At 48.9% G+C, this 13,319-nt stretch overlaps 2 long non-coding RNA genes across 2 annotated transcripts; both read right to left on the bottom strand.

Moving 5' to 3' along the window:
• Positions 1-5,205: 5,205 nt before the first annotated feature.
• LOC147650260 (uncharacterized) lies at positions 5,206-6,259 on the bottom strand. The gene is made up of 3 exons (XR_015277148.1): positions 6,170-6,259; positions 5,366-5,437; positions 5,206-5,288 (listed from the first exon to the last, which is right to left on the bottom strand). It is a non-coding gene; the product is annotated as an uncharacterized LOC147650260 (long non-coding RNA).
• A 1,750-nt stretch (positions 6,260-8,009) lies between these two features.
• Positions 8,010-8,431, bottom strand: LOC147650259 (uncharacterized). Its single transcript, XR_015277146.1, has 2 exons — positions 8,340-8,431; positions 8,010-8,134 (listed from the first exon to the last, which is right to left on the bottom strand). It is a non-coding gene; the product is annotated as an uncharacterized LOC147650259 (long non-coding RNA).
• Between the last annotated feature and the right edge of the window lie 4,888 nt (positions 8,432-13,319).

Genomic DNA, 13,319 nt, shown 5'->3' with positions numbered 1-13,319 from the left:
CAGTAAGAGTTTCTTTTCTGTACTTTCCACATATCGGTCTATAAAAAAGACTTGAAGTAATAAACTAAGAGAAATTCTCCTGATCGACTCCATAGAGCGTCTTTGTCGTTCATTCTCGCCGTTCCTAATAGAGCGACAGGCAAGGGCTGTGTGCTGGTTTTGCATTGATGGATATTTGGGCAAGAAGGAAGAAAGCACCCATAGAAATTATTTCTCTGACAGAAGCTAAGAGCTTCCTCTGTGTTTGGAAAAAAACAATAGCTGGCTAGTTCCGAGAACTGACAACTTATTGAACCACTTAGAAGCTTGGTTCGCCTCTATGAGATGCACATTTTAAAAACAGACAAGGCCTGGAAAGCTCTCTTGGCTTCTGGCCTTGAACAGGTGACTGGGGCCCGGCTCCCCGCACAGCCTGAGGGGTCTGGTGGGGCCAGGCCCGGCTCTGCTGCGGCGCTGGCCCCTCCTGGGAAGTTCGCTGGGTCTGTTGCGGCGGGGGGCTGGGACCCCTTCCCAGGGGGGCTGAGCCCTTCCCGGGAAGCCCGCCGAGCCCTTCCCAGTGGCACCGCCAGGCCAGGCAGGGCCAGGGCTGAAATTCTGCCGCTGCTGGGTTTTACCAGAAACTGCCAGGCAGAGGGAGGGGTAGCCATCGGCCCACGGCGTGCTGCCTTGGAGTCCTGGCCTGGCTGCTGAGATCCTAGCCGCCCTCCCCCAGCACAGCTACCGAGAATCCTCCACCACAAACAGCTCCGGCTGCTGCCCTGGCAGACACCCCATGACCGTCCACAGGTCTGGGCACCATTTAACCCTTTCAGTGCACAGATGAGACCCACAGAGCACGATTCTCACCTCGGCTGAGAGAAAAGAACAGAGTGACGACACGTAGAAAGACAAAGTTGAAGACCGAGGTCAGGAAAGAAAGAGTCAAGCGTCTGATGGAAGGTAAATGAGGAGATGCCTTAGTATTGAGCCTGAAAGCACTTTTGGTAAGGCCAGGGAGATGGGCTATGATCCACTAAAATATCCCCTTTAATTCAGGGGAAAGTATAGGGGGATAAAGTGTTCAAACTGTCTATGTGACAAAGGCATCCACTGATGAAGCAGTGTAGATGTTGAAAGAGCTGTGATCCCATCAGAAGCTTGAACAGAGAGACACAGAGAGACAGTGATGAAGACCCTTTGCCCCCAGGGAGGGAAGACCTCTGTTCCCAGAGATGAAAATGATTGCAGAGATAAATGAAGAGCACCTTTGGTTTTGAAGAACTCATCCTTAAAAGAATAGCCCATAAGTTGACATAGCCCATAATTGCAACTGTAGAAAGGCTGTGAAAATGGGAGCAACTTCACAATTGCAGGTTTGTTTTTTTTCCCCAGGCAGCTGCTATTTGTGAAAATGAAAAGCCCCAAGGGAATTGTTTCTTGTGGAGAAGTCTCCATGGCATGGCAAGAGAAAATTCCTCTCCCTACAAGAACTCATGAAAGACTATTGTAGATTTAGTAAGTGATTTTAAATCCCCAGGTGTTGTCTCTGTGTTGTCTGTTGGAAAAGAAGCCTGGCAGGGGGAGGAAAACTGTTCTGAGGGTTTTATTCTGACTCTTTTTATAATTTTAGTTTTGTTAATAAAGTTTTCTTCTCTCTTGGTTTGGAAGACAGGTGTCTGCTAGGGAGGGCAGGAGCCTCCCTTGGAATGAAAATGTAAACCCCCTCCCTCCAAATTACTATAATTTTGAAATCAAGGGTCTCTCAGGCAGAGATCTGGGGATAGGAATAACAGTTCTTTACTATTATGTGCAACAAGGCCAACAACAATAACTACAGCATTAACAACAAAACAGAACCAAGGACCCTGTGACAACCTTCTCAGCCAAGGCAGGAAGGGATGGAGGAGAGGCTTTGCTTCACAAACTCCCTCGGGCGGGCAGTCCCGGTGCTCCTGCAGGGCTCTGAGGAACACTCAGCTGGAACAGCAGGGATGAGCAGAGATCCTGGGCCAGTGGATGAGGTGTATCAGCAGCTCCACAGCAGTGGCTGGCACTGCCACATCTCAGCAGGACAGGGGGCACAAGGCCCACTGATGAAGAGGGAAGAAGAAGCAGCAGCAGCTTCATCTGGGTGATGGCAAATTCTCTTCTCCAAAACCTCAACAGCTCCAAGAGAGAGTGTCTTGCTCTCCAGCCCAAGAAACCAGCCAGCCCCCAGCTGTCCCCCACCCTCCCCTTTCCCTGCATCTCTTCCCCCCTGGCCCAGCCAAGCTCTTTGTGTTTCTCAAGTACTCACTAAGTACCAGCAGTCAGATTTCCCTGCCACTAAAGGGTAAAAATTCCATAGCTGAGAAGGAACAAGAAGGAGGACACCGAACCCCCAACATCTTCATACCTTTTAAGTATTGAGCCTGTTTTGCCCTCCTCCTAATCCATATCTCACAGCAAGAAATAAGTACGTTCACTAGTAATTTTAGCCAGCACTAGACCCACCACATCATTTGGTGTATTGGCTGGGAAACTCAAATTGGTGAACTACAGGCTGAAACTGCAATTCTGTGAGTTCCTTTACCTCCTAGGTCAGTTTTTCCATTAATGATAGCAGATTGTCCTGGTTTAAAAGACAGATGTCTGCCAAGAAAGCTGGAAATCTTCCTGGAATGGAAAGATTGCCCCCTTCCTCCAAATTATAACTTGAAATGACAGGGCTTCCAGGCAATTATATGGGAAAAGGAATAACAGTTCTGTTTAAAATGACATGTAATATTGGCTTTTGCATTTCTGTATTAGCTTTTACTTGTTGGTATTGGATCATAAGTATTTGGATATGGTACAATTTGTAACTCTTTTTGGCTGCTTGTTAGTGTAACACAATCTATTAGTTTTGCACTGTAAAGCTTGCAGAAATAGTGGTGCGATGACTGTATTATATTGTAGGCCTTAGCAAACCACAAAATGTTAAAATGCTCCTATGCAACTAAAAGAATGGTGTAAAGCAATCATGCTTGTTTCCCCCACATCTGCTGACTGACCTCTCTAAGTGATAACAGTGACATAAACTAGAGCGCTGGAGAAGAATTTTAGAAGAACTCTTTATCAGGGTGTGGAACAACAGGGTGGAAACAGGAGAAGAAATAAAATATATGGACTTAACCCACAGGATATCATACAGAAAAGTTGGAGTGTAAAACTAAACAAAAGAGTTCTTGAGACATCAAAAATCTCACAAGAATGTTTGAATAATGCATGAAACACATGAATGTGCATGTACCTCCTGTAATATAACAGTATATCGGGAACATTTTCTGAAGCTAATGTAGTGGTTTAGATTACCAATTTAAGTTTCCTGGCCAATGCACCAAATAATGTGGTGGCTTTTAGCGCTAGCTAAAACCACCAGGGTACTTACTAATTTCTTGCTGTGAGATATGGATTAGGAGAAGGGCAAAACAGGCCTAAAACTTAAAAGGAATAAAGAAACTTTATTAACAGAACCACAAGAATAAGAAGCATCAGAATAAAACCTCCCAAAAACTTTTTTCCTTGCCCAACTGACAATGTAGAGACAAAGCCTGGGATGTTAAAGCAGCACCAACTGTACAATAGTCTTTCATCAGTCTTTGTAGGGAGAGCAGTTTTCTCTTGTGCCATGGAGACTTCACAAGACAGAGTTTTCTTGTGGCTTTTCATTTATACGAGTGACAGCTGCCTGGGGAAAAAAAACTCTGCCATCATGCCCTCCTAGAGGTGTGCCCTCCATTTGAACAGCCCTCCTAGAGGTGTGTCCATGGGCCATGAACTCATGGGGTATTATTTTAAGGATGAGTTATTCAAAGGCAAAGGTTATTTCCATCTGTCTCTGTGATCATCTTTGGGAACAGAGGTTTTCTTCTTCTCTCCCTGAGGGCAAACGGTCTTCAGCTCTCATCTCTCTCTTTCTCTGTTCAAGCCTCTCATGGGATCACAGTTACTTCACCATCTGCTTAACTTCGTCAATGGATACCTCTGCTTAGATCTGCAGCTTGAATACTTCATCCCCCCAATACTCTTTCATGAATTAAAGGAGTTCTTTTTCAGAACATAATTGTCCATCTCCACGGCCCTACCAAAAGAATATTTCAGCTTATTAGAGCATCTCCTCATTCTCCTTCCATCTGAGGTTTGAATCCCTCTCTTACTGACCCCGATGTTTCATGTTGTCTTTCTATGTGTCGATTATTCTTTTATCTCCCTGGAGGAAAAAGCCAGGTCTGCAGGTCTCATCTGTGTAGTGAAAGGGTTAAATCTTGCCCAGGCCACAAGAGGTAGTTACGGTGTCAGATTTTAAAGCCACGCTGGTGCCTCTTTCAGCCTGGCAGCGGCTGGGCCATCTGTGGGGGCTGAGGGGGATGTGGGGCATGTTGGTGAGTGTCAGCAGCCATGGCCTGGCCCCGCCTGGGTTGGGGGACTCCCCTGGGAAGGGCTTTTTCCACCCCACTGGAATGGGACCGAGAGAGCTTCCTGGGAGAAGCCAGTGCTGCAGCAGAGACCTGCCCGGCCTGCGGGAGGCATTGGGTTGGGGAGGGGGGGGGCCTCAGTCTCCATTCCCCACCCAGGAGCCGATGGGGTTTGGCCCAGTCCCCCACCCCCAGGCAAGTCGCACAGGCCATGGGGGAGCAGGGCCAGCCGCACCAGAGTTCTGCTGCATTTCATGGCTGGAAAGAAAGAGAGAGAAGTTCCCGAGCTTGGTTTTTAAAAGGCGGAATTCACAGAGGTGGACTTACTTTTCAGTGGTGCAAAGTGCTGTCAGTTCTCAGAACTGGCCAGCTATTGGCCTATCTCAGGCACAGAAGAAACTCCCAGCAGCTTCTCTCAAAGAAATCCCTTCCGTGGGTGGCTCTTACTGCTTTCCCTAAATGTCAAACTTCCATAGCTAAGGTGTGGTTTTTGGCCGATTGCCAAATCCACCCCAGCCCTAGAGATTTGTCCCTTTCTTCCCCTTATTAAACTTTTAAATATTAATATAACTATAATAATTAATATAACTTTAAAAAACTCTAAAGAGTGAAGCCTGTTTTTTTTCTTTACTAGCACATATATAAATATACAGAGAGAGAAAGAGGTAACAAGAGAGAACAAACAACAGCATCCCTCCAAACTAATCACGGATTCTTCTCACCCACTGAGCAGTTCTGCCTTTGCTGTAGTTATGATCACAACTGGCAGAGGCTGCTGTTGGCTCACGTCGAGGCAGAGTGGCTGCAGTGACTCTGCCCTGGTTCCAGGGGGTGGTGTTGGCTCAGGCGGCTTCAGGGGGCCAGCGATGGGAGCTGTGAGCCACCCCAGGGGTTAATGGCAGCCTCAGGGGGAGAGAGAAGGTGGGGGTCTGGTTTTCCCACGTTCTCACCTGTCTATTGCAGTATCCTGGAGATGGCAGCTCTGGTGAGGCTCCAGTTGAACAGCAGCTGGGGCTCCCTCTCTGCAGAGAGAGAGAGAGAGGACAGGTGGGGTTGTCCAGTTTCCCCTGAAGCTCGCAGGCAGATGGTGAGGGCCTTCATGCTGATGGCGAGTGCTGAAAAGTCCCCGTCAACCAGCTGCTGCTGCAAGCAACAGGCTCACCCATGGGTGGCAAGGAGAATTCTGAAGCAGTGCCGGGCCCAGCACCAGAAACTGCCCCAACTGCCCTGCTCCTAGCATAGCCAGATGGTTCTTCCCTCAGCAAGCCCGTGCCTAACCCCACCCTCCCTCCCTGGAAGCTTCCAGTGGAATGGGAGGGACATCGGCCAGTTCTTTGGTATCTCAATTGCCCATCATCCCTTCCCAAGGGGTGTCAACTACCCCCTCCTCATGTATCAACATCCCCCTTTTCATGTAACAAATAGGAGAAAATCCACCAAAACAAACCCCGCAAACCCACAACATTTGCCACCCTGAATGTTTTCCCATACCAACATATCACATCAAACTTTGATTTTCAAACCGTATAACTACATGTATTATCCTAATTGTACACATACATACATGCAGGTATGGCTACAGGCACAGTGTCTTGGGCAATTCATCCCAAAACACGGTCTCCTTGAGACATACATCATGTTTCTCCATCTTTCTGCATCACTCAGCAAGTGCAAATTGGTGCACTGAGCAACCCCACAGATGGGTTTGTCTTTGATTGAGGCAGAATTAATGCAAACAATCTTTCCCAGCATACCTCTCATATGCACCACCAGATCCTTGTCTCCATCTGCTGTGCACAGGGGTTTGGATCAGGAATAGGCAGCTTCATTGGTGGAACTTCTGGTGTTAACTAACCATGTAGCTTTTGCTAGATGCAGCTGCCACTGCTTGAAGATCCCATGCCTCCCATTGCTTTCAATATTGTTTTTAAGAGTTCATTGCACCGCTCAACTTTCCTGGCAGCTGGTGCATAGAAGGGAATGTGATTCACCCACTCGACGCCATGTTCTCTAGCCCAGGTGTTTATAAGGCTGTCCGTGAAATGAGTGCCTTTGTTGGACTCAATTGTGTGGCAGGTACCATCCTTCCACAGGACCTGCTTTCCAAGGCCCAGGATGGTGTTCTGGGTAGCAGTGTGAGGCACAGGCTAGGTCTCCAGCCATGCTGCGGTGGCTTCTACCACTGTGAGCATGTAGCACTTGCCTTGGAGGGTTTGAGGCAGTGTGATGTAGTCTGCCAGGCCTCCCCACTTACATTTGGACCACGGCCCCCATACCACAGGGGCTTCACCCGCTTAGCTTGCTTGATCGCAGCTCATGTCTCACCATTATGGATAACCTGAGAGATGCTGTCCATGGCTTGATCTACCCCTCGGTCTCATGCCCACTTATAGGTGGCATCTCTGCCCTGATGGCCTGAGGCATCATGGGTCCATCAAGCTAGGAATAACTGTCCCTTGTGTTACCAATCCAAATCTATCTTGAACAAAACAACTTGATTTTTTCAGCCTGATCCGCCTGTTCATTATTTCGGTGCTTCTCATTAGCCTGACTCTTGGGGACATGGACGTGACAGACTTTCACAGGTAGCTTCTCTACCCAAATGGCAACATCTTGCCATTCGTCAGCAGCCCAGAATAGTTTTCCCCTATGCTGCCAATTGGCCTTTTTCCACTTTTCCAGCCAGGAAACAGCTCCACAGAGCATTGGCTACCATCCATGAGTCAGTGTAGAGGGAAAGTTCTGGCCACTTCTCTCACTCAGCAATGTCCAGGGCCAACTGGATGGCTTTGAGTTCAGCAAGTTGTATATTTCCATCTTCTCCTTTGGTAGCTTCTGCAGCCTGTCGTGTTGGGCTCCATACAGCTGCTTTTCCCTTTCAGTTCATCTTTACAATACAACAGGAGCTGTCAGTAAAAAGAGTGTAGCATGCTTCTTCTTGTGGCAGTTGGTTGTAAGGTGGAGCTTCTGCAGCAAGCGACACCTGTTTGTGCTCCTCTTTTTCTGGTAGACCAAAGTTTTCACCTTCAGGCCAATTCATAATTACCTCCAAGATCCCAGAGCAATTTGGGTTTCTAGTACTGGCATGTTGTGTGTTGAGGGCAATCCATTTGCTCCATGTGGCATTGCTGGCATGGTGGGGAGAAGGAAACTTTCCTTTGAAAATCCACACCAGCACTGGCAGTCGGGGTGCCAGGAGGAGTTGTGCATCTGTGCCAGTCACCTCTGAGGTGTCTTGAACTCCTTCATAGGCTGCCAGGATCTCCTTCTGTGTGGGAGTGTAGTCGGCTTGAGACCCTCTGTAGGTTTGATTCCAGAATCCCAGCGGATGGCCTCGAGTCTCACCAGGCACTTTCTGCCAAAGGTTCCAGGACAGACCGTGGCTCCTGGCTGCAGAGTAAAGCACATTTCTCACCTCTGGTCCTGTCCTGACTGGACAAGGGCTACTGCATGAGCGATCTTCTGCTTGATCTGGGCAAAGGTGGACATCGTCCGTCTTGCGGGTTACCAGGTAGAGAGGGCTCACGATCTGTACTCAGGAATTTTTATGTGAAGTCATGGGTTGGAGACAGATTCATGACTCAAGTCCAATGATGATGTGACAAACAGCAAAGAGTTTATTATGGCAACTCTTTATATAGGGAGTTCAAAATTATCGGGCTTGGACTGTTGATTGGTTGAGATCTCTGCACCGCCCACATCTCTGGCCAGTGATATGTCTGCAATTAGGATAAAAAGGGATCAGCTGAAGGTCCCCTGTGTAGGTTTGCATCCAGCCTATCCTTACCATACCCAAGGACTTGTTTATCTTCTAGGCTGGTCAAGTTTGAGGGTCTGATACGGCCAAATTTTTCTGGCAGCTACAGCATTGTGACACAAGGAATGTGCATTCTCCAAAAACCTATGGCACCTAGGAAGGCTTACGTTTGCTTCTTGTTGGTCGGTGGAGACACTGTTTTGAGCTCGTTGATTGCCTCAGTGGTATCTGGCTTTATCTGTCTTGCCACTTTACTCCCAGGTGTGGTGGCCTACAGCTGGCCTGGAGGCCCTACAGTTATAAATAATCCCAACTCTATAGCTGACATGTGGTTCATTACTAACTCCCTTGCTTATAAAACTCAACCAGTAACGTCCGTTGGAGAGCAGGCCCAGGCCGTTGGGGATTCAGGCCGCTATTGGCTGGTTGTCCGGGTGGCAGCTGGCTCAACCAATGAGGATTGGCCATGCGTGCCTTCTGATCTATATAAGCTGAAGAGGTCTCAATAAAGTTGGCTGTTGTGCGTGAGCTTTGGTGCGTTTATTTCATGTCCTTGTCTCCAACATCAAAGTGGCACCCAGGAACTGGATCTCTCGGGCAGATCCCTTGACTTTGCTCTTCTTGATGGCAAAGTTTGCTTCCAGGAGAATCTGGATGATTTTTTCTCCTGTCTCCAATACTTGCATTGCTGTGTTCCCCCACACAATGATGTCATCGATGTACTGCCGATTCAGCCTTTTCCAGTGCAGCCTGGATCAGTCCATGGCAGATGGTGGGGCTGTGCTTCCACCCCTGGGGGCAGTCGGTTCCAGGTGTACTGCACTCCCCTCCAGGTGAAGGCAAACTGAGGCCTGCATTCTGCTGCCAGGGGAATGGAGAAAAATGCATTAGCAATGTCAATAGTGGCGTACCACTTCACTGCCTTGGACTCCAGCTCGTACTGGAGCTCCAGCATGTCCGGCACAGCAGCGCTCAGAGGTGGAGTCACTTCATTCAATGCACGATAGTCCACAGTCAATCTCCATTCTCTGTCAGACTTGCACATAGACCAGATAGGGCTGTTGAAGGGTGAGTGGGCCTTGCTGATCACCCCTTGACTTTTCAGCTCACAGATCATCTTTTCGATGGGGATCACGGAACCTCAATGTGTCTGATACTGCTGGCAATGCACCGTTGAGGTGGCAATTAGTACTAATTGTTCTTCAGCCTTCAAGAGTCTGACAGCAGAAGTATTTTCCGACAGCCCAGGCAAGGACTCTCAATTGCTTAATACCCTCTGCCTCCACAGCAGCGATTCCAAAAGCCCACCTGAATCCTTTTGTGTCTTTGAAATAACTACTTAAGAGGAAATCTATGCCCAGAATACTCGGGGCCTCTGGACCAGTCACAGGAGGGTGTTTCTTCCACTCTTTCCCAGTCAAATTCACCTCAGCTTCCAGCAGGATCAACTGCTGCGATCCCCCTGCCGCCCCAGCAATAGAAATGGGTTCTGCCCCCACAGGTCCCAATGGGATTAGAGTACACTGTTTCACCAGTGTTGACAAAAGCCTCATATTTCTATGGTTCTGATGTGCCAGGCCATGGGATCCACACAGCCCAAATGACACAATTTTCCCTGGCCTCCACCTGGCTAGAAGCAGGGCCTCTCTAGTCCTGGCTACTGTTCCCTCCCTGGATGTTTTATTCATCTATTCTGGATGTTCCTTTTAGGGGATCTAACATATCATCCTCCCTTTCTATTATACCTGGCAGCTTGGTCAGGGGAAGCTGGGGCTACATTCATTTTGGTGGAACTCCCTCTGTTAGTTTCCTCCCTTGGCTTGCATAGCCATGCTGCTAGGACAGAGGTGGGTTTTCCATTCCTCCTCCTCACGTCTTCCCCATGTTCACACAGGAAGAACCACAAGTCAGCTCGTGGGGTGTACTCCCTCTCCCTAGTTGGGGGATGTTGGGCTCTGATGTTGGGGCCTCTGGTTTGAACTGGTGCCACATGGGAACTGTTCTTCCTCATCTCCTTCCTCATCTTCTCTCGAAATTTTTCCTGGTCATCATTGAGACTCAAACACAGCAGAGACATGAATGTACATCAGGCCATGGACCATGGTCTCATAATTCCTAAATTTGCTTGGTACTGAGAAGAATGACAGATTTGTCTTTACAGACAAGCTGTGGGTCTGCTGGTAGATAAAACTAGCACTGAGAGATAAAAGAAGCAATGGGAAGGATTCCACCAATTGATGAATGGAAAAAAAGATATTTGCCTTTATGAACAAACTGTAGGTTTGCTGAGAAATGAAATTGGGTGTTGAAAGATGAGAGAAACAATGGGGGAAAAAACATAAATTCCATAAGAATTAAAAATTAAAAGAGATGTTTATATATTAGAGGGGAATCTTAGGTATCAGGTGTTCCAGGAAGTCTCTACCTCTCAAGTACCTTAGACAATGGGGAAAGAGAGAGGGAAATGTGGTCGGGAAATTAGGATAAAAAGGAGGCTGTGTCCTCCAAAAATTTGAGAGACCCCAGGAGTATGCCCCATGGCCTCTCCCTTTATTTGAAAAAGGTAAAAGGACTCCTCTGTCTCCTTTTTGGAAATAAACCTGGCATTTGTGGATTGATTTCCCTTACACACTGAAGCCTTAACATTCACTACAGAGGGGCTGGGCAGTGGCTGGAGCTGTGGGGATCGCTGTGATTGTGGTGCCTGGAGATGGGCACGAGGCTTCTCCCAGCCAGGAAGCACCGTCTGTGTCCTGCAGCCCGTGGGTTGCTGGCGGGATTGCTGAGGGCTCTGAGGCTCTCTCAATCCGGCTCCTCTGGAGCTCCATCGGGGCTGCGCCGCTGCCGGGCAGGTTGGCCGGGCTGGGGGAGACCAGAGGGGCTGGGGTGGAGGGAGGCCTGGAAGGAATGCGGTGCTGCAGAGGCCTTGATGGGACAAGGCAGTGGGAAGGCACAAGGGGCAGGTGTGAGGGAGGAGGTGGCAGGAGGCTCCAAGGGCACAGGAGGCCCCTGAGGGGCCGGGGTGGTGGAAGCCCTGAGGAATTGGGTGTCAGAGGCCACGAGCAGCCCCCGGGCAGTCACCTTGTTCCTGTCACCCGCTGCTCTGGTGCTTCCCCTGAGAGACTGCCATGCCTGCAGCAGAAGCCCTCGAGGCTGGGCCTCAGCAGCCCCGAGGTGCCCAGGCTGGGCTGGCTGGCGACAAGGAGGGCAAGGAGGCCCTGGCAGGGCACAGCCACTGGGTGCTGCCAGGGCAGCGGGCAGAGGCAGGGCTGGCGGCCAGCCCGGGCCCCCGCGCCTGCCCAGGCCACGGTGCTGAGACCGAGGCTCCCCTGACACAGAGCTCTGCGTCTGCACAGCTTCTGCCTCCATGGGGAGGGTGGTGATGTCTCCTCGAGCAGCGCTGCTGAGTCGCTGCTGCTGAAGCGGCTCTGGACAGAGCAGAAACGGCACCAGAGCGTGCACAGGAACAGCATCACCCTGAATGTCAGCACCTGCTCAATGAGGTGTCTGCACCAGCCGTGATGCCAAAAGGAGAGACACTGTGGCACCATTGCACATGGTTTGGCAAAAGGCTTCAGCAGAATTGGCCACAATGGTTTCTCTTGACTTGCCAGCCTCACAGCAATGCTTGGCAGCTGCAGCTGCAGCCTGTGCCCCTGACTGGCTTCAATGGCAGGGCTTGAGGGCAGATTCGCCTCCCAAGGCAGCAGCATTGGTGCCATTGCTGCAGGTGCTGTCCCTCGCCTCCATGCAGGTACCTTAAAGACACGTGATTGGTCTTACAAACTAAATCCTGGACTGGCTTAGAACAAAGGAATAATCAGCAGGCGCTGCTGCTAGAAGATCCTGCTTTATTCTTGCTGGAGGCCATCCCCTACCAATGCATGGCCCTCCATTATTCCTGGATCAGGTCTGGTGGACCTTTGACAACAAGTCTGTCCCGCGTGCATGTGACAGCACAAAACGGCAGGACATGTCAGCTTCCAGCACTTGTCTTGGCTGGCAGCATCTTCAGAGAGAGACACAGAACAGCTTCTCCTCCCAGAGTTATCCCTGGCCTCTGCACTTCCCCAGGTGTCTGCCTCGATGTTCACTGGGGACCTCCCTGTTTGTGGCCGTCCATTGCCGTGCTCAGCAGGCCGCCAGCTGTGTTTGCACATGAGCTGCCACAGGCAGACACACAGCAACTGCAGCAGATGCTGGGCCAATTCTTTTTTTTTCCAGACTGGAAGCACCACCCCTGTCCTGCCCTGCACTTGCTTTGTCCCACGCAAGCCCCATCCCAGTGCCTGGCGCTCGGCTCCCAGCCCCAGCTGGGCTCAGTGCTGGTGGCAGAGTCCCACTGTGCCAGTGTGTGCCAGCCTGGGGGCACAGGGAACAGCCCTCAGGACCACACTGGAGTGACCCTGCTGCTTCCTTTTCTTCCAGTACTGACCAATATGATGGACACCTATAGGTGTTTTATCAATTGTTGTTGTTATAATTTTCTTTCAGTACATTTATTATGTTACTGTTTCTAGATAGGTCCTTCTACTATAAATATATTTCACAGATTGTTCTTCTTATAAGGATTCTCATAATGTTTGGGAGAGACATATATAGTATTTAGCTAAGAAACTTAATAATACTGAATTTTATAAGGAGTAGTATTGAAATTATTTAAGAAATATGTCTTTCTGTGATTTTGCTTTCTTCATTTTTTTTTTAATCTTATTGCTTTAGCTTCTCTTAGTTCTAGTTAAGGATATCTTCTTTCTAATATAGTAAAATATTACGGTGAAGAACAGGGAGTAACTCAGGCTTAGACTTGGATGAATGTGTCACCGCTGTGGGAAGGAAAGCAGCTAAACCCGTGAAGTTTAAGTCAAAAGAGTATTGTTTTACCGAAAGGAGTCTTGGAAGTATTTTATAATGAGAGATATAAATCTAAATTTATAAATTAGATGTCTAAGAAAGAAATTAAAACAATCAAATAATAAATGGATTATCACAAGCAGAAAAAGCACATGTGGGAGGCTTGAAATGTCATCTGGAGGACAGCATGACAAAGATGATGATGATGATGATGATGACGACGATGATGATGATGACGATGACGATGAAGTAAGAGGGGATATCCCCCAATCTCTTCTCAAGATTACCATAAA

This window comes from Cyanistes caeruleus, chromosome 16 (genome assembly GCF_971803275.1).
Source record: "Cyanistes caeruleus chromosome 16, bCyaCae1.hap1.1, whole genome shotgun sequence".
NCBI lineage: Eukaryota > Metazoa > Chordata > Aves > Passeriformes > Paridae > Cyanistes > Cyanistes caeruleus.
Note: the sequence above shows the minus strand (reverse complement) of the source record. Positions and strands in the feature narration are given on the sequence as shown.